The sequence below is a fragment of the Atractosteus spatula genome, chromosome 22 (assembly GCF_055471065.1).
Source record: "Atractosteus spatula isolate fAtrSpa1 chromosome 22, fAtrSpa1.hap1, whole genome shotgun sequence".
Classification (NCBI taxonomy): domain Eukaryota; kingdom Metazoa; phylum Chordata; class Actinopteri; order Semionotiformes; family Lepisosteidae; genus Atractosteus; species Atractosteus spatula.
The window spans coordinates 14,721,096-14,741,142 of NC_142727.1; the positions used below are offsets into that span (position 1 = coordinate 14,721,096).

General features: G+C 42.5%; 2 long non-coding RNA genes across 3 annotated transcripts; one reads left to right on the plus strand and one right to left on the minus strand.

Annotated features, from left to right (window-relative positions):
• Window positions 1-500: 500 nt before the first annotated feature.
• Window positions 501-4,894, plus strand: LOC148816859 (uncharacterized). 2 transcript variants are annotated; one of them, XR_016094639.1, is made up of 7 exons: window positions 501-662; window positions 953-1,024; window positions 1,355-1,546; window positions 2,684-2,890; window positions 2,994-3,054; window positions 3,870-3,977; window positions 4,758-4,894. It is a non-coding gene; the product is annotated as an uncharacterized LOC148816859 (long non-coding RNA). The 2 variants fall into 2 exon arrangements; XR_016094638.1 differs by having other exon boundaries at window positions 502-766.
• A 1,285-nt stretch (window positions 4,895-6,179) lies between these two features.
• Window positions 6,180-9,200, minus strand: LOC148816860 (uncharacterized). Its single transcript, XR_016094670.1, has 3 exons — window positions 8,935-9,200; window positions 8,243-8,326; window positions 6,180-6,268 (listed from the first exon to the last, which is right to left on the minus strand). It is a non-coding gene; the product is annotated as an uncharacterized LOC148816860 (long non-coding RNA).
• Window positions 9,201-20,047: the final 10,847 nt, after the last annotated feature.

Genomic DNA, 20,047 nt, shown 5'->3' on the forward strand with positions numbered 1-20,047 from the left:
TTGGGGTGTGCTTAAAGCCATCCAGTTTCATAAGGCATTAAGATTAACAGCGATTCAAATGTTTCATTTTAGAAATATGATTCTAATTTTTTTTTTTAAATAAATGTGCGACTATAATTCAAATAAGATAAAAATGAGGTCGTGCGCACCGGCCAGGTGGCGTAGCGGGCAAAGTCAGCGTCACAGCTATTGAAAACCAGGCTCTAAGCCCTGTGGCTTAGAGTAGCCTAGAGCCCCCCCGGTACGTCTTCGCTCCGAGCGGGTTCGAATCCAACCCGGGTACGGTCCGATCACGCTCCACCGGCGAAGTGCGTTTTCCAGCTGCCGGGTCTGCACCGGGCCGGTATTTTTAGGGGGGTGGCCATTCTAGGTCACACCCCTAAGAATGGGGAAAATTGCACGAGATTAAAGTACTAAAAGGGGTTTACAAAAAGGGGACGAATGACGTAATTGCAGAACTTAGGGGCGTTTTACGTCACTACCACCTGACATAAATTCCCCACGAGTGCGGCTCTCTCCCCCCTCCACGCGTGGGTCAGATTCAAGATGGCGGCGCCTGCGGTTTGCGGGGCAGCGTTTCTCTTTTTACACAGTTTAAAATGTTATTTTTCTACCCAGAACTGGCTAGAATCCAGTGTTTTTGTTTTTGAGGTTTCATTCAGGTACGAGACTTTTCAGAAAGATGTCCTTTTATTGAACGAACAGTGCATTTCTGCGCTGTTTGAACGGGGGTGAACGCCTGGAGTCTGGGACGGAGTTACTGCAGGTGTGTGAGTGAATTCCCGGCGTGTGTTTGGTGGTGGTACGATTTTAAGGAAAATGAAATAAAATGGTTTAGATAATCTCCGTATTAAACGCTATCAAATATACTTTAACGGTTGTGGATGAAAATAAAGGCGAATGTCTTTTATGTTGCAAATAGTTTGAAGCTGTTTAATGTTTTCTTTTCCAGGTTTTATTGTTGTTTCCACTCCCTGTACGAATAATACAAACAAAACGGCTTCGCTGCATAAGAAGACCAAGAGTAAGTAATTTCCGAAAGTGTGTGCTTTTTATGTGCCACCCTTATTTAACTTTTTGGTTTTTTCGGCTCTGAATCCTGTGCAAATCGAGACATGGTGTTTTTTTTTCTGGACATGAACTCTGGTTTTCTATAAACCCTGATTTTGCTAGTCTTTCATAAATAGAATTGTAAATATATTGAGCCTCAATAGAAACATTACTTAATTGTTATTTTGCTGCAGATAGTTATTAGGAAAACGACGATCTGTGTAGCAGATGACCTAAAATTTTATTAAAGGGACCAAAAAAAAAAAGTTGATTGATTTTGCTCTTCAATGTTTCTCATCAACAGGGGGTCTCCTTTGAACGGCGCATGCTAGTGTCGTGTGTGGACACGCATTCCAAGCTGCACATGTGCAGTGCCACTCTTGCAGCGTGGTGTGGTCACTGTCTAGAGGGATTCGGTTCTCTCCCCAGATCCCGGATAAGCATGTGCCTGTTCGCTGGTCACTGAAATCTACGTGTTCAGTGGAGCTTTTGTCTGGTGAGTAGGGCCTTCATGGCTTTGACTGTCTGGTTCTCATCCTGCATGTCAGCTGGGTTTACAAGAGCAGCAGGAGAACACGCACTGTCCTGCTGGCATGTTGTCACTTCAGGATGAGTCTGCATGAAGGGCAGGTGGTGAGGACCCAGGACATGGGCAGTGTAGCACCGTGCAGCCAGGCTGCCATCAAGCACTACAAGAGGAGTTTGATAGCAGCTGCTGTCACACGTGGACTTCATTTGCCTGTAATGTATTGGCAGATTAGAAATTTCTGAAGAGCACAAGACAATGAGCAACAGTATCCTGCCAAGGATACACACAGAAGTGTTCTTTTGATGTGAACATTGAAATTGTTGTAATTTTTGTTTTCCAGTTTTCCTCGTCAAGGAAAGGATTTGAAACCATCTTCTATAGGTTAACCATGTTGAATATTAATGTCCTTTTTTATTGGCATTATTTTGCAGAACGTCTGTCTCCCATACAGTGGCTGGAACTGTGACCTCAAGAAGTTGGAACGAAATAATGATGATTTTTTTTAACTTGTTAAACATTGTTCGTATGAATGTGTCCACTCCACACAGAAGTTATACAAATAAAGGTTTTGCTTCCTGGGGAGATCCTCTTTTTTGCCACATGTTTATTCTTATTGTTTCTGGTCCGAATCCAGTGTAGATCGAGCTGTGGTCTTTTTGGTTCGATCTAGGTTTTGGTTTTCAGTAAACCCCAAATTGTCTACTCCAGCACCACTTGTAAATAATAAATAATACTCCCTAGGGTATCAGTGGTTTTGAAAGTCGGTGCACATTTTTTGTGCCACACTTGTTTAATTATTCTTATTTTTTCCAATCTGAATCCAGCATTGATGGAGGAGTGGTCTTTTTCATCGCATCTGTGGATGTTTTGTTTTTCAGTAATCCCCGAATATGCTACTCTAGCATGATTTATGAGAAACTACATTATATTTACAGCATGGCAAAAAAAAGAGAATTGTAACTTGACTGAGTGGAAAGAAACGTCAGTCACTTTGCTGCAGGTAGCTATCAGGAAAATGACAATCTGTGCAGCAGGTGCACTGACATTTTATTTAACAAATGTCATGTATGTCAATTTGGTTTGCTGATTAATATTTCTCATCAGCAGGGGGTCTCCTGTGAATGGTGCGTGCTAGTGTCATGTGTGGTAACACAGTACGAGCTGCACATCGGACATGCCTGCCGAACTCAAGGTTGCAGTCGCCGTCTTATAGGACTTCTTACGGTTTCTTTTCTCTCTCCTGGGTCCTGGGCCAGCATGTGCCTGTTCGCTACTCACGGAAACCTACATGTTCAGTGCGTCCTAAGTCTGGTGAGTAGGGCCTTTGACTGTCACTTTCTCATCTCAGCGTTATTAATTTAATATAGAGGACATATGGGTTCATTTGTGCTTTTTTTTCCTTTATCTTCACTAGGCTTGATATTCAGCAGACCATATCGCCACCTCATGACCTGACCAGTACTCTTCTTGAACAGGTGAGTTAGGGCTCATGCAACAGTCACTCTAGTCATGAATGATCAGGTTATATTAAATAATTTATTCAGTATGGTTAGTCATTATCAAGCATGGATAGTGTTTCTTTTTTGGACAAAATATAATGAACACTGATGTGAAGATTGTGAACTTCATTCTTGACTGAGTGGCACACCAGGTGTAAAGGGACTTCAGGCCAGCCACAGTAGTGCAAAGTGGAGTACAGATCTGTTTAGGCCCCATCCACGTTATTACCGCTTCATCCAATTCAGGGTCGAGGTAGAGCTGCTGGAGCCTGTATCGGCAAGAAATGGGCTCAAGGCAGGGTAGTCCCTGGACAGGACTCCAGTCCATCGCAGGGCACATTCGCACTCACAGCCACATGTAGGGCATATTTCCCTAGAAGCCAGTTACCCTACCAGCATGCTTTTGGACTGTGGGAGGAACTCCATGCAGATAGCACCCCAGGTCCGGGTGTGCATAGGCAGTAATGAGCAAAAATCCTCAATATTACGCTTGGCTGTAGCCACCTGAATTGGTCTGGACTCATCTTGCCATGAATCGGTGACTTGCCTGTGCACCATTGCTTCTCTTCTTACCTGCCAAATGCATCACTTTGTGACACTGCTTCATGTCCATGTGAAATCATGTTGGTATTTTCAGAAGCAGCTCTTCATTGACACATTCTGAAGGAAGAACTGAAGAAAAGCATCATGTTTATTGACTGCAGCAGTACACATGAACTGGGGACAACAGCTCTTGAAACGTTTTGTCAAAGACTTGCATTCTAAAGGGCATGTGTTGTCTTCTCCCTTAGACAAAGAGAGCCGGTACTTGGTGAACACGACTGCTGCGAGTCCGGTTTTGCCACGACCTGCCTGTTGCTGAAGCCTCACTCCAGCGGGATTCACTGTTTCCACAGCCGGTAAGTGTTGTCACTGTGCTCTTGTCTTGCTGTAAATTGTATAGGTAGGGGACAAAAAAATGGAAACACTCACATAAAAGGTTACTTAAGAAATCTTTAAACCCAAGTGTGCAGTCCGTATGGACGGTATGCAGTGTGGCATAGAGTCGACAGCATGTACAATTTTACAGAGGGGATGTGAAACCTTTTTCCTTCAGAGTCGTATCAACTCGTGCCTGAGTTTTTGGCGTCCCTCATTTACCCTGTTGTTTCCATTGTTTTGTCCACTACCGGTAGATTAGCTTCTTGAAATGTAGGTGTTGCATTTTTATCTTTTGATTTTATTGTGTGTATCACCAGTCGTATGTCAAGCTGTGGCAGTAACCCCATTGCTCCCACCTCCAGTGTGTTCAGTGGAGCTTTGCCACATGGTCTGGATGCCTCAGATTCGAGTTTGTGATTTAGGTTGCTAACCTTGCTGCTTGAGCAGAACAGCACCAAACTGAAATCTGCATCTCCTTTTCTTTTCCTTCTGCTTTCAGACCAGTGGCAGAGCTAGCTGTGCACTCCTTTCTCTTGAAACCATTATACTTTACGAGATGCTGCTTGACTGACTACCTGCTGTCTGGTGCCATGCAAACCACGTTCTCTTTGCATGTATTGATTGTATTTGCCTTAAAATTCACTGGTGTTAGCCGAGTGTAGTTTATTTGCAGTGACATTTTACATTTTGAGCACAATTGTGTTTTAAACTTTGCATTGACTGGAGCAATGTTAACACGCTTATTCTTTCTCGTCTAGGACACCGATGGCTGCTGTGAAGTCTGGCTCTGCTGCCGAAACCTCGTTCCACAGAAGTCCCAGTGATGGTTCTGCTCCTGTTGCTTTGTATTTTCCTTTTGCACTGTGCTCAATAAACTAAAACTGCATTTTGCTCCATTTGTTGCCTCTTCATTGTTTGCAAGCTTTGCTGCTCTTTGTGCAGAGAAGGAACCAAGGCAGGAAAAGTGGGGTGGGGCTTAGGTGCATGTGGGGCTTAGGCACAGCTCCTCTCAACACGACCATAATTTTGGAGAAAATCTTGAAATTTGAGCTGGTTTCTGGGGGAAGGCGGGCAGGGTTTTGAGGGGGGAAAGTATGGCTCCTCCCCAAACAGGGAGATAGACAAAATTTGAGCTGGTTTCCAGGGGGCGGGGGCTGGGGGAGGGATGGCTCCTCCCCAAACAGGGAGATAGACAAAATTTGAGCTGGTTTCCGGCGGAGTGGAAAAGGGGGATAAGGGGGGAGAGGAGAGGGGGGAGTGGAAAAGGGGGATAAGGGGGGAGAGGGGGAGGGGAAAAGAGGGATAAGGGGAGAGAGGAGAGGAGGGGGGGGAGTGGAAAAGAGGGATAAGGGGAGAGAGGAGAGGAGGGGGGGGAGTGGAAAAGGGGGATAAGGGGAGGGAGGGGGAGGGGAAAAGAGGGATAAGGGGAGAGAGGGGGAGGGGAAAAGAGGGATAAGGGGAGAGAGGAGAGGAGGGGGGGGAGTGGAAAAGAGGGATAAGGGGAGAGAGGAGAGGAGGGGGGGGAGGGGAAAAGAGGGATAAGGGGAGAGAGGAGAGGAGGGGGGGGAGTGGAAAAGAGGGATAAGGGGAGAGAGGAGAGGAGGGGGCTTCCCTGCTGAAAAAAATTTCCCCAAAACCTATCTCCCTCAACACAGTGGACGTGGCAGGTAGGTCTATTCCTAGCCCCAGCCCCTCCCCTGCTGGAAAAAAATTTCCCCAAAACCTATCTCCCTCAACACAGTGGACGTGGCAGGCAGGTCTATTCCTAGCCCCAGCTCCTCCCCTGCTGGAAAAAAATTTCTCCAAAACCTATCTCCCTCAACACAGTGGACGTGGCAGGCAGGTCTATTCCTAGCCCCAGCCCCTCCCCTGCTGGAAAAAAATTTCCCCAAAACCTATCTCCCTCAACACAGTGGACGTGGCAGGCAGGTCTATTCCTAGCCCCAGCTCCTCCCCTGCTGAAAAAAATTTCCCCAAAACCTATCTCCCTCAACACAGTGGACGTGGCAGGCAGGTCTATTCCTAGCCCCAGCCCCTCCCCTGCTGGAAAAAAATTTCTCCAAAACCTATCTCCCTCAACACAGTGGACGTGGCTGGCAGGTCTATTCCTAGCCTCACCCCGAGACCCAGAGCACCAACCAGAGGCGGCCACCGAAATAAGGAATCCGTAACACCAAAGGGAAGCCAAACACTTTTCTTTATTAAAACACCAAAGATGGACTCGGGCGTGTTCCCCTGGCAACAAGGCTCCTCGAGTCTTTGGCACCGTCTGAAATGAGACAGGAAAAAGACTAACATTAGTGACACCTCATAAAGACAAAGTGTGAAAAACGCCTGTTGACTACACATTTGACAAAAGAGGGGAGAAGACTAATAATCTTAAACCGGCTAGTCAAATTATTTTGCTTACTTGTCAAAAAATGGCTTTTTCACCAGCACAGATGGCTACGCCAGGCAACTCAACACTTTTCAAAAAGCCCCATTCATTACTGGCACAATTTAAAACTTTAGCAAGCTAGAAGATGACTAAATAACACATCTTGGATATGTATTTCCAAACAAGACTGCACAGTTCATTTCCAACAAAATACATTTCGCCTCACAGGTAAAACTCTGGGCAAGCACAAAGCTCTTTTCCTTAAACACTTAAAATGAGTCTGTAGTCCTCAACTGTTAACAAGCAGGCTGTTTGGAAACGCACATAAAAACTAGTGCCACCACAACCAAGAGCACTTCGTCATGAAGTCAGGAAGGCTGGGAACCATCCTGTGTTAAAACAATGTGGCAGCTCAAAGGCAGTTTTTGTTTTTTAAGTTTTGTGTAGTCAAACACTGACCTCACCTAAATGTTCAGGTAATTCCCAGCCATCAGGAGTCTAAACTGCACAATCAATACAATAATAAGCTCAGTGCAAAAAAAACAGCACCACACTTCTATACGAAAACTCCCTATTTGCATACAACACATATGACATGAGAAACAACAGAACTGGGGCACATCCGTGCAGATTCTGCTAGCCAGAAGTGACTAGGACGGCCTATTTGAACAAAAACGCACTCTCACTTTGGATAAGAATCCATCACTGCACAGTCTATTGCTCACCAACCCCACAAAGCAAAATACCCACAACCCCACCTCTGGGGCCACCTCTACTAACAACCCTGACAGTCCACAGCTTCTGACCTTCCTTGATCCATATCAGCAAGCTCCTGAATTGCTTACTTTCTTGTAGTCTTGTGAATGACTGTTCATTTGCTTACTCTTATTCAGTATTCACGGAAGCAACTTTGAACACAGTTTTTTTCTCCTGTATCGTTCTATTAAGCTCAATACATTCAAGGCACTGGGCCATTTCAGCCAGTGCTTTAGATACTGTATGCTGAGCTCACAATGTGCACATAGGTGCACAATACATTCCTGCACATCTGTGTGGTAGAATCCAGAAACCACACGTCACAAGCACTGCACAGCTGATTTTAATCAGACTGGAAAAATTATCTTGCATAACCCTTTAACAATTTACACTGCAATGTTAAGTGTAAGGTATTCAAATACAAACTGTAGTACTGTCAGCACTACAAAGTCTGGCTGCATTGGGCCTGTGATTCAATTTTGAAGAACTGAAACAGTAATTGAAGAATTTGGTTTTCAAAATCTCAGTATAAATCAGGATAGGGTTGACAAAGCAGGGCTGGGTTGCTAGTGTGTAGCAAAAAATATCCCTGGGAGCCAGATTTTCTCGAACATCAATTGGTCAGATGAGTTCATTTTTTTTTGGTCTTGGAAAGTGATGAGAGTGGTAACAGCCAGCAGAAAGATTTTAAAAAGAAAACCTTGGCATCAAGCACTATAGAAACACAGGGCATACTAAAGAAAACATTGGGATTATAAGGCATTTTATGGTGACATAAAGCAATAGGAGAATCTGAATGCTCTTAGGTATGAGTTAAATAATGTACTGTATACTTTTGTGCAGCAATCGTATTCACACAAGAAAAAAAAATGTTTCACAGAGACTACGTGAGTTGCTGTTGGAGACACTGCATATGGATCAACAAAGCACCTCTTAGATCCAGCAAATCTGACCAGGTTCAACATGGAAATCCCTCAGACACGTGTGAACGATACAGCGGGGTGACAGCTGTCACAGAGGCCTCTCTACAGAACCAAACCGAGAACTTCCAGCCCAGGAAGACTATACCGACATTATTCCACACAGTTACAGCAAAAACCCATGTCTTACCTGGCTTAGAAGGTCCTGGAAACACTTTGCTTCTCCTCGTGGTGAATCAAGCTTCAGGGGTGGGCTGCTCAACACTTTCGGCACCTTGAGAGGCAAAAGTAAACAGGGCGAAATTTAGCCAATGACCTCCATGTCATACCTGCTTGTTCCCAAGCTGAATTAATGCTCAAGTCCTCATGCCCTCACCCAAGGAAACATTGTTTCTTCGTAAACAAATGAAAACCTAAAAACATTACAGTGAAAGTAATAAACACGTGGCTACAAAATCACTTTCCGCGTCTGTTTCTTTCCTTCTATTTCCCATAAACAATGCATCAATCATTTTAAATAGGTTTTAGGGCTACTGTTATTTCTACTAACAAATCCACAAGACGTATGCCTTGCACGTGTTGGTAACATGTTGAAACAATTATGATATAGGACCTCCAAGAAAAATACGATCTACATTAGTTAATGCTTACTTACACATTTGATTTAAAATAACACAGCACTCCATGAACGCGTACCGCGCTAAACCAGTTGCAAAACCAATCATTTTGCTCAATGAAATGTGCTGACGAAAACAACAGAATTGTCCCAAGATTTGATAACGAAATAAGATCTTAACAAAACAGGCAGTTCAAAAATAGATTCACCGAGTCATCAAGTCATTTTGAATAAACTAATGCATGTAACAATAAAAAACGACTCACCCCGAAGACAAAAAACGGGTCTTTTCTCCATAATATCCAATGCTGAAAACGCCACCGAAAACAAAGCTATGCCTGATTTAGATTTTAAAAACCCAGCAGAACCCCATAAGGAAATTCCATTTGACAGCAATAAGAATAAAACGCATAAATGAAAAACGTTTGATTTGCAGAAACTCGGGCCTACTCCAACCTTACGAATTTGGAACAGCCGCCATCTTGCGCTCCACCGGCCGGCTGGAATGAGCGCTCGCGCCGCCACGAGTAAATGGCGAGAACTGCGGCTAAAAACCAATTCCACACTCCTGCGTGCAGTAGCCCGAAACCAATTTGGAGACATTGTACCGTGCAATGCCATATGCAGTGCGTAACTTTGAATTTTAATTGCATAGTGAGCCGAAATGTCGTTAAAACCCCGAAATATACATAGCAGTTATGAGAAAAACAAACTGTAAGATAAGAAAAGTTACTCTATGCCATGCAAATTAGACATGTCATGAATGAAAGGCTTTAATCCAGACAGAAAGTTTATTAGGGTGCATAAGAATAAGAAAGCAGTGTGATTTGCTTGTCACAAACTGCAAACTCCAGTAGTGAGCAGCAAAAGTTTAGAAAACGTTACAGTGCTTCAGACCATCAGATGCATAGTTTGCTTTAGTGCACAAATAATTGAAAAAAATAATCGCATTTTTACGAATAATGAGCCTGATTTACTCCCATTCCTTTGCACGGTGATCTACCATATGTTACTTTTTTTTTATGAAAGCTGCTATTTACTTAGATGATAAAGTGTTCTATATAAATTCTGTAAAAAACCTTTAGATTCATTTCTTGGGGGTCGTGCTTGTATATTCTTTGCCTGCAAGGAAACTAATGATTATTCCTGCATGAAAAACCAAATTTTACTGTGCATTGATCGTTTCAAGGTCTTTAATGTTATCTATCCAGCAGTCCGACTCAAACATATGGGTTTTATTCAAGCAGCATGTAGTCGTTTGAAAATCTGAGTCAAAGCAAGATAAAACTTTTGAAAAAGCTAGAGCTTACAGTTTTTCCATGTATACTCTGATACTGGTTGTATAAACACATTTTACAAAACTGAACGTACTGTACATGTCCCAAAATAAAGACTATGCCAGCTAAATTATAAGCACAATTCACGTGTTTACCACACAAATAATATTATAGATCAACTTTTTGCAAAACACTACACACGTCCTCTCATGAGGCACTGTCATCAGTGAAATCACATGTGGAAAGCACTGACATTCACAATAACGAGCTCCAGTCATCGATGAACAACACTCACTCCTCCAGGTGCAAACACTGAATCCTTAATTGCATAATCACCAATCAGAAACCTACCTTTACTATAAAAGGGTGGCTGGTGCTCTTTCCTGCCTTTTGCAACAGTGGCTGCATGGAATGCTGGGAGAGGGAGAGGGAGAGGGAGAGGGAGAGGGAGAGGGAGAGGGAGAGGGAGAGGGAGAGGGAGGCCCATGATTTTTCTATGAGGAAAGCTCAGCAGTCCAGCCAAATTTGAGCTGCTTCACTGTGGCCTCAGGTATTCAGACATCCAGAAATGAACATGGGTAAGTTACATCTTGGGAACATTTGAATGCTGTGCTGTAATTGTCCAACCTGCAGTACTGGGATTGTACAACCAGTACAGTGTTCTACAGCCTCCTGTTATCTCCTGTTTGCTGCATACTGTGGAATACTGCTCATTACAGCAGAGCAAGAGGGACCATACCAATGTGTTACAGGACACTGTTCCTTGAATACATTAGTACTGTAAAACTACCATGGCCTGCGGTAATCTCCCCCCAACTTTTTTTTGGTAGACCTGGGAGACCAGCAGCTAATGGTAGAGCACAACTATTTACTGCAGAGCAAGAAACATCATGGTTCTGGCAAAGGATTCCATGTGGCTTTGAGCACAAGGTCCAATCATTCAGGACAGTGTCTGTCCCTGAGCCAATTCTCCCAATGAAGAGATGGTGGATGAGATGCCTTTGTGTACCATTTGAAGGAAACGCTCAAGATGACAGAACTGTGATGCCAGTACAGTATGTGCAAGTAAGTTTCCCGACAAACTGCTGTGTACTATTAGTGTGATTTTCAGCATTAACTGGTGTTTTGCTCTACTTCAAATCCAACAATGTTAAATGTGATACCTCTATCCTTTTAGGAAATGTTTGAGCCCGATACAGTACCAGGGTCTCTCCCCCTGCTGCCTGACAAGGCAAGACCCAGCCTGTGATGAAAACCACTGGCCTAATCCTACTCCCAGGCGGGATGCAGAGGCAGAATAAAGCCCAAGTTATCACTGTATATTTCTTACAGGAAAGACTTCCATGCAAGTGTTTTTCTGTACTGTATGGTACCTGGGTCTACTTGTGCTACTACTGGTTTTTGTTTAGTGGTCATGTTGGAATTTGAACCATCATCTATCCAAGTTTCCATGTTACAACTTTCACAGTAACAGTGTGACAAGTGCAAGGCTTGCAAAGGTAATTTCATTTGTTTTTCAGTCATCTCAGCCATGTTTCAGTATGTACTGTTGGGTCCTTAGTGGAGGGGGGAGGCTGTCTTTTGAGCAGTTTCATTTAGGTGGTAGCACCATTTTGAATAGTATGTTTCATTTTGTTTTGAGACTTGGATAATTGGTGGTGGTTTTGCACAAAGTGTGTGAATGATTGTGAACTGTAAAACCTGCAAGGCTTTCTTGAAGTGCTAAAACAATTCCTTGCTTCCCAATTTATCCACCTCGTTAACAGTGGCATTAAATTAAACTGACTTATTTTCTACTGTATAAGTGATCCAATCATGTTGTATAATCTAGTTTTAACTTCTGTGAGCTGTACCATGGATGTATAGTGTTGCATTGTGAAATCCTCCATTCATTGGTAGTATTACACAGGTGTGTGACATGCCTCTCACTGCGAAATGTTTTCTTGCAAATTAAGTATTAATTATGGTTTGTTTTTGCTTGAGTTCAATAACTCCCTCTACTTACTTCACGTTGTAATGTAATTACTCCAACCCTTGAAGTCATTATTCTGCTTGTCTTGCTATGTTTTAAAGATATGTCCAAAACACAATCTGTAAATCTAGTTTTCTTTTCTTAAATTCATGAAAAACATGCCTTTGTTGTATGTAATAAGTGTCATAACATCCTGAATTTATCCATGTTTGTAATCCCAAAAACACTGAATTTATTTATGACTGCTAAAGTTTTTAAAACAAATGCTGTGAATTTGTATGGAATGATTAATTGTGGAAACAGCCATACTGAATTTGTCAACATTTGTTGTAATCTCCAAAACATCTCATGTATTCTTTACACAACTGCTCTAGTTTTGAAAACAAAATCCTTGCATTTGTAAACAATCAAGCTTTTACCAGTACCAGTGTCACATTACAGCAGGTAAGCATGCACACAAGGGTGGACCCAGGAACTACTTCCCTCCTTAAGATTCAGAAAGAGTGTGAACACTGATGCTTTGTTGGTAGAAATTCCTTATCACATCAGAGCCCTACACTATAGACACCGACGTAGAGAGATATTATGTTTTCTATGGCTAATACTTGTACTATCCAACCACATTTTAAAGTAATAGACGTATTCAGGGAATTTTGTATTTTAAAGAAAAATATTCTGCATTGACTTTGAATATTCCTTTCTCCCCTGCGTGGAGTTGAACTGCACTAATCAAGTGGTTACAGTTGAGTCCATCACAGGGCCACACAGACATAAACACTCCCACACTCGCACTAGGGCCACTTTTCCCAAAAGCCTATAAACCTACCAGAATGTGTTTTATTTTGGACTGTAGGAGGAAACTGGAGCACCCAGAGGAAACTCGCGTGACCTTAGGGTGAACATTCAAACTCCACACAGTGAGCACCCCAGGTAGGGTGTAGTGACTTTTTGCAGTTTAGTCAGGATTGCAGAAAAGTGGGTTTCTGTATATCTGCCCTGTTCCTACAAGAGCTTTTGCTGTCACATTCTGTAGGTTTTTGAGAAGTCTTGGTGGCAATAAAAGTCTAGAAACAGTTAAAACAAAGAAACTCTTTCATGTTCTAGAAGACAAGCCAGACAGACTCCGGCTGTAGTGATCAGCACCCCAATCAGTTACAGTATCTGAAGAATTCTTGATGTGAGAATTTCTTCAAAGCCTCACAAATGACCTTGCAGCACAGAATCTTAAATACTGGCCACTGGGTCTCTATTATGTGTTTTGGGGAAAATGCTGGTTAAATAGCAGTATTCAATGACAGCATTTTTATATGATTTATTTAAAAGCAATTTTAAAAACAAAAAGGACTTACAAACACCCAAAAACACCATCTCAGTGATATTTAAAATCAGTGCAGCACAAAGCAGAAGATGTATCACAATTCTTAAGCCATTGTCCTAGTAGGGGATGTAAAATGGTGCTGTTTATTTGTCACATCAGGGTATGTACTGCATAATGTGTGCAGGATTAGTTTTCACATAGTGGGTACTGTATCTAGTATAGATCAATTACATTAATCAGAAGTGCACCCATGAAACAAATCACTAGGTACAAAGCAGGAAAAGAGTCAGTGAGGTAAATGTGTGTGGATTTAAGTGGTGGCCTAGCTGTGAAGTGCATGTAGTTGTGTGTGGGAGTGCTTCAGAGAGCAGGGGGACAGAGCATTCTGTCACGCTGCAGACAGCAGCCCTGGGCCAGAACTCAGTCAGAGCCCCTTGCAGTGCTAAGCCGTGCGGCTCATTATTTGTAATTATTCTTGTCAATTACATATGTTTTGTAACATTAAGTGCAAACAGTCTTATGTAGTTACCCATTTCTTCAGTATTGGTGTATACTGTATATGTATAGATATACAGAGTATCTGGCGTGACTACCTAAGGGAATTACGGTCTAGCTGAGTGGATGGGTCCCCCAAACTCCCCACACTATTGTCATTGTGCCTGAAATTTGAACACGCCCTGAAACCCAGTGCAACACAGGACATACCACATCATTTCCTCGCGCTTACATACTGGTGACACTTCAGACATGCCTATTGACCTGTCTGGACTGTGGGAGGAACCCGGAGGGCTTGGAGAGGACCCAGGCAACCGCAGGCACAACGTGCAAACTCCACACAGAAGGCACCCCAGGCTGGAATCCAGATTAGGACCCGGCAGGTGGGAAGCAGCTGTACTACCTGTCATGTGACTGAGCTTGTATTCTTGTTAAACTGCACGTTGCCTTGGATAGTGTGCCTGGCAGACAACACTTCTACCACCAATCATTTCTATTCTCATTATATGGACATGAGCTATCTGCAGAGCAGCTGAAGGAACATGGGAAAGGAACAGAAATCAAAGGGTTATTGTGTAGGAAGCTCTTTAAGGTTACTGTCTGCTGAATAATAAGGCAAGTCAGTGCACTGAGAATTGTGGACTCTGCAAAACCTCTCTGTAAATGGACCTTTAAACATCTCATAAAGAAGAGTAAAAGTCAATAATTAAGGCAGTATAGACTGGCAGAAAATGTTCTAATGTGCTGATAATTATATCCACTGCTTTCATTACATTTGCACAGTTCACCTCCTTTGGAGGTAGGATATCTTATGGCTTAAATAAAACAGGAGACCCCCTGTTGATGAGAAACATTCATCAGTAAGCACTAATCAGAATTGACCTATAATAAAATAAATATCAGCGCACCAGCTACACAAATCGCCATTTTCCCGACAACTACCTGCAGCAAAACGGCAGTTATGCACTATTCATTTTCATGCTCGGTACTATTTACAATTAAGCTTTTTGGTGCAATGTGGTAAATATAATCTAGTGTTTCCTCCTATGTAGTGCTAACGCTTGCAATTCGGGGTTTATCAAAAACCATAACTTACCACGTCTACAGATCCAATGAAAAAGCCCACAACTTAATCTACACTCGATCTACACGAGAAACAATAAGAATAGTTAACAAGTGGGGCACAAGAAAAGAGCACAGAGTTGCAAAATCTCTAGGTAGACAAGTCCCTAGATAAAACATATTCACCCTTTTATTCCACAATGGTTAGCTAAAATAAAGCTTATTTAGCGGATTCTAAAACGGAGGTTTTCTTACCATTTTATATTTGAAAATCGCACCACGCCGGCAATTCCGAACAATGTCCAACAACGCCAAAGAAATAATCATTAACTGGTCCCAACAGCTTCAGGTCTCGGTTGCAGCAACTGGATGGGAGACAGAAGTTCTGCAAAACAACACCAATAAAAATGCATTAGTATTCAACAAGGTTTGGCTAAGAAAATGGTTTCAACTCCTTTCCTTGCCGAGGAAAACTTCACCCCCGTTCAAACAGCGCAGAAATGCACTGTTCATTCAATAAAAGGACATCTTTCTGAAAAGTCTCGTACCTGAATGAAACCTCAAAAACAAAAACACTGAATTCTAGCCAGTTTGGGGTAGAAAAATAATATTTTAAACTGTTTAAAAAGAGAAACATTACCTCGCAAACTGCCGGCGCCGCCATCTTGAATCTGACCCACGCGTGGAGGGGGAAGAGAGCCGCACTCGTGGGGAATTCACGCCAGGTGGCAGTGACGTAAAACGCCCCTAATTTCCGCAATTACGTCATTCGTCCCGTTTTTGTAAACCCCTTTTAGTACTTTAATCCCGTGCAATTTTCCCTATTCTAAAATACCGGCCCGGTGCAGACCCGGCAGCTGGAAAACGCACTTCGCCGGTGGAGCGTGATCGGACCGTACCCGGGTTGGATTCGAACCCGCTCGGAGCGAAGACGTACCGGGGGGGCTCTAGGCTACTCTAAGCCACAGGGCTTAGAGCCTGGTTCTCAATAGCTGTGACACTGACTTTGCCCGCTACGCCACCTGGCCGGTGCACACGACCTCATTTTTATCTTATTTGAATTATCGTCGGACATTTATTTTTTTTGAAAAAATTTAGAATCATATTTCTAAAATGAAACATTTGAATCGCTGTTAATCTTAATGCCTTATGAAACTGGATGGCTTTAAGCACACCCCAAAGCACGAAGAAATGTTGTAATTCTGAGGAAAAAATCAAAACGTTTAAAAACATTTTAAGTTTCATCATGTTCTCATATAGTAAAAAGTAAATCGCACTCTTTCAGCATGATGCTATATGCAGACATATTCAGGGGTAACTGCTGCGTTCATAAAGTTGCACGCTATATTCTTAGTCTTTTATCAAAATATTTCCACTCATAATGCCAGTTGGATTGCTTCCAATTAAACAATGTTTTACACAATTATAAAACCTAGATTTGAAAGAGCAAATGCACAGCTTCATAATCTTGGTACCTTTTTTCAATAAGAAACAGACAGCAGACCTTTCAGCTGGAGAGCTATAATCCAGCAGGCCTTTAAAATCGTGTTAATAGTTTGTGAAGAGTGTCACCTTTCTTGGGGCAGTTAGGGCTGCTGCTTTGCTGCTCCCTGGTACAGGGTTCAATTCTGTCCTGGAGATGTCTTTCTGTGTGAAGTCTGCATGTTTCCCTCTTGTGGCTCCACTGGAGTCAGGTGAGTTTGTTGCAGGCACCCTGGCTGAGAGACACTGTGAGCAGGCACAGGACTTCATTAAATTGGTGACAGGCCCGAGACAGGACAGAGGAGGACTGAGAGACCCAGACAGACAACATTGTCAAAGCACTGGACAGACACTGTCAGAGGTCAGGTCGGAGAACCTGGAAGAAGACCCACTACATTGATAGATGACCTCATCCCCTTACCCACCTTAGGTCATGCAGCTTCGGGAGGATTGCTGGTAAACAGGAAATGTATATCAGATGACGTAGTTCAAGTAGGGAGCTGCGTCAGCATGCGTAGGCTGCAAAGGAACAAGTCCAGGTTTACTTCATGCTGAAAAGAGAAGAAGAGAAACACAACATTTCGGCTGTGGAGCCTTCTTTGGGTGCCTTGAAAAGTCTCGCCAAATAAGATTTTATATTTCTGGTAACACATTGTTTACATCTTCCGTGCAGCAATAAAATAAAATGACAAACATTGTTAGGCTGTGTAAATGAAAGAATTCAAATCTAGAGGTGTTACGGTCTGTTTAAATTGCACAGTGCTCTAGTGCTACCCAACGTTTAATCATGTAAAAACACTTTACTCACGGGTGCAGGAGTTTCCCAACACAGCCCAGTCATGGAACCAAGCTCAGGAAACAGCTCTCCAGCAGTCCCCACTTACCACCTGCGCGCTGCCTTCTCCCCAGCAGAGCCCACCCTGTTCCCCCCCGACTATCCAGGAGGCCCAGAGGACATGTCGTCCGGCTCTTACCCGGCGGCAGCCTGCTCCCCGATCAGCTCAGAGTCCCCCAGACGTCGTCCTCAGCCCCCAGTGTTCCTACAAACAGCAGCAGGATAGGAACGGTCTTTCTTTTTTAAAAAATAATAATAATAAACTTTATATTATATAGTGCCTTTACAGGTGGCTTCTCAAAGCACTTTACAGAATGAAAGTGTTTGCAACTCAAGAGAGTGAGAGTTAGCTGAGAGACACTCTCTCAGAAAAATAGTTCAGTTAGAGGCTACAGAATGGCTTTTCTTTATTTAAAGAAATGTCTAGTAACATCATCATCTTTCAGGTAACTCCTGCACTTACAGTACAGTTCTAGTAGTGAACCATTGTTTCTTATAGGAGTCGCCACTGACAAATACAGCCAGTATGTTCTCCAGTTTCATATGACACGCCTTTTTTTAATCCATGAAGTATTTGGATATTTTTAATTAAATTTAAACAAATGTTAACATTACATTTATTTTTAAAACATGTGCAAATCTCTTATTCTTTTATTAATGATGGAATGAAGGTGGAAGTTGAAGCTACAGACAACATTGACACATCTACTTTTAATCCTAATTAAATCTCTGCATTCCTTATAAAGAACAAGGGGTTATTTCTGGAAATTAAATCATTCAGCCTCTGCTGAGGGTCCCCATCACAACACAGTGCTGTTTTTTTTCTTCCAAAAGCACACGTGTTTCTTTTTGCCTCTTTCTGTCATTGGTAACATCCTGTCGTGGTCTTCTCCTTCTCCTCCTGGGCAGGACTTGCACCCCTGCACTGCGCAGTTCTTGCCCTGAAGGTGACAGTGAAAGAGCTCCAGCACTGCGAGACGCCCAGTGAGGTGTACTTTCAGACTTTCACAAGGAGCAGCTGAACGATATTTGTTGCAAATGGGAGGAAACCTCTGAGCTCCAGTATGTACCAAGACCAGGGTCATCGACTCTGATCTTTTTGTCTTCTTGATTGTTTTGGGTATCTCTATCTGCTCTCCTTACCTGTTCTGAATGAAATATTTTAAGACAAAGCCATCAAAGCGTGTCCTTATGAACTATGGTAGGGGAGTGTCACTGCAAAAAATATACAGAACCTATTAAAAGGTTATCAAACCTTGTACAAGTTGTACTTACGGTTCTTTTTCCGGTCTGCATTTTTATTGCAAACTCACATTCTTCACAATAAAATAAGTTATTGGTCAGCAGACAGTTTAAAGAAAGTCAAAACCCAAAATAAGCTGTTCTCTACCCCTGTGCTCTGGCAGCTCTGAGTTCACACAGGTGAAAGAAATTGTCCTAACTAGGATAATTCCTTTCCATTGCCTCCTTTTTGTTCACCATTGAAGTGACTCTGTCACATTTAAAACCCCCAGTCTGTTTAGAGATCATTGGTCAAGCAGCAAATTCTGTGGGAGCTAGAGATAAAGTGATTAAAAGTGCATAGATTAGGAAAAGGGTACACAAATATCAAAGTGTTTGGATATCCCAGTGAGCACTGCTGGCTCTATAATCAAGAAATGGAAGTTACATACAGTTACACCACCCAGACCAAGATAGCTGTTTTTGGCCAAAAAATCAAAGCATGCGTAGCACATACATGTACAGGACATGTGGGTCTACATAAGTTATGCATCATTTTGTAATTCCACAAAGGTTTGTTTAATATTCCACTGTATATTACCTGTATGTCCACGAAAGTATGTATTTCCAAATCAGTATTTTTTTTCCTTGACGGCACCCCCGTGGTTTTATTTTTAAAGTAGCTTTTGTGAAGCAATATTGAATTTCTAAGTAAAAATGTGACAACAAAAATGAGAAAAGATCACACCTGAATCTGGAACACGTTGTATACTGTATGTAACGTGCGGTACTTTACTTCCTGGTTGTTCGCTGTGCATCAATGAAGGAAACCTACGGTATACACGAGTCCTAGCGTGAGACGTTATCAGAAACATATTAAACTACATTGTTTCAAGGGGAACAGGAATAACAAGACCAACATAATACAAATATGCAGCCCCTGCCTCCTAAAAGTGTTGTAAATTAGACCTGCTCTTGAGGAATATTCAAAGGTAAAGGAGATTTTGTACGTTTTTATACAGTTTAATTTTTCGCAAAGCAGCGTCACACACGCGGTGTTATTACACTATTTGACATCTAAACGTTGCTGGTGGAAGGGGAATGATGAACTTGGACGCTGAATAACAAGTGCTATTCCCTACTTGCATATCATACTGTATATTGGTTGAGACCAACAAAGTTTCGTTTCCTCTTGACGTTTAAGTTTCGTTTCTCGAGCTCTTCTGCACGTCATTCCTGCGGCTGGGGGCTGCAATTTAAACGCAACGTTTATACTCTGAAGTAAAAACCGCGGTAAATTTAGCTTGAAGTTCGAAAACGATTTTGGTACGGCTGTATCGTTTTCACTCAACCTCCAAGAGTTATGAGAACACTTGCCGTGTGTATAAAGTACATTGTGAATGTTTTCACAGCCTTCACTTTGTCGTTTTTACGCTATTTATTTTCACCACGCACGAATATTCTTATGTCCATATCTTCGGAAGGGAAACACAGAAAGCCTTCAAACCAAATGCATTTTGAAGACCAAGACTTGTGAAAATTTTCACAACCCCTACATAAACGTTTCAGTGGGCGAATTATTTGTTTCTGACACTCGGGGACACTCGGCGTTTCGATTGATGCGCAATTACGCACCATCTGGAACACTGGGTGACCGCTGTATAGAGAAATACTGCTCACTAGTTTCATGCGAAAACCCATATATGACCATAGGAAG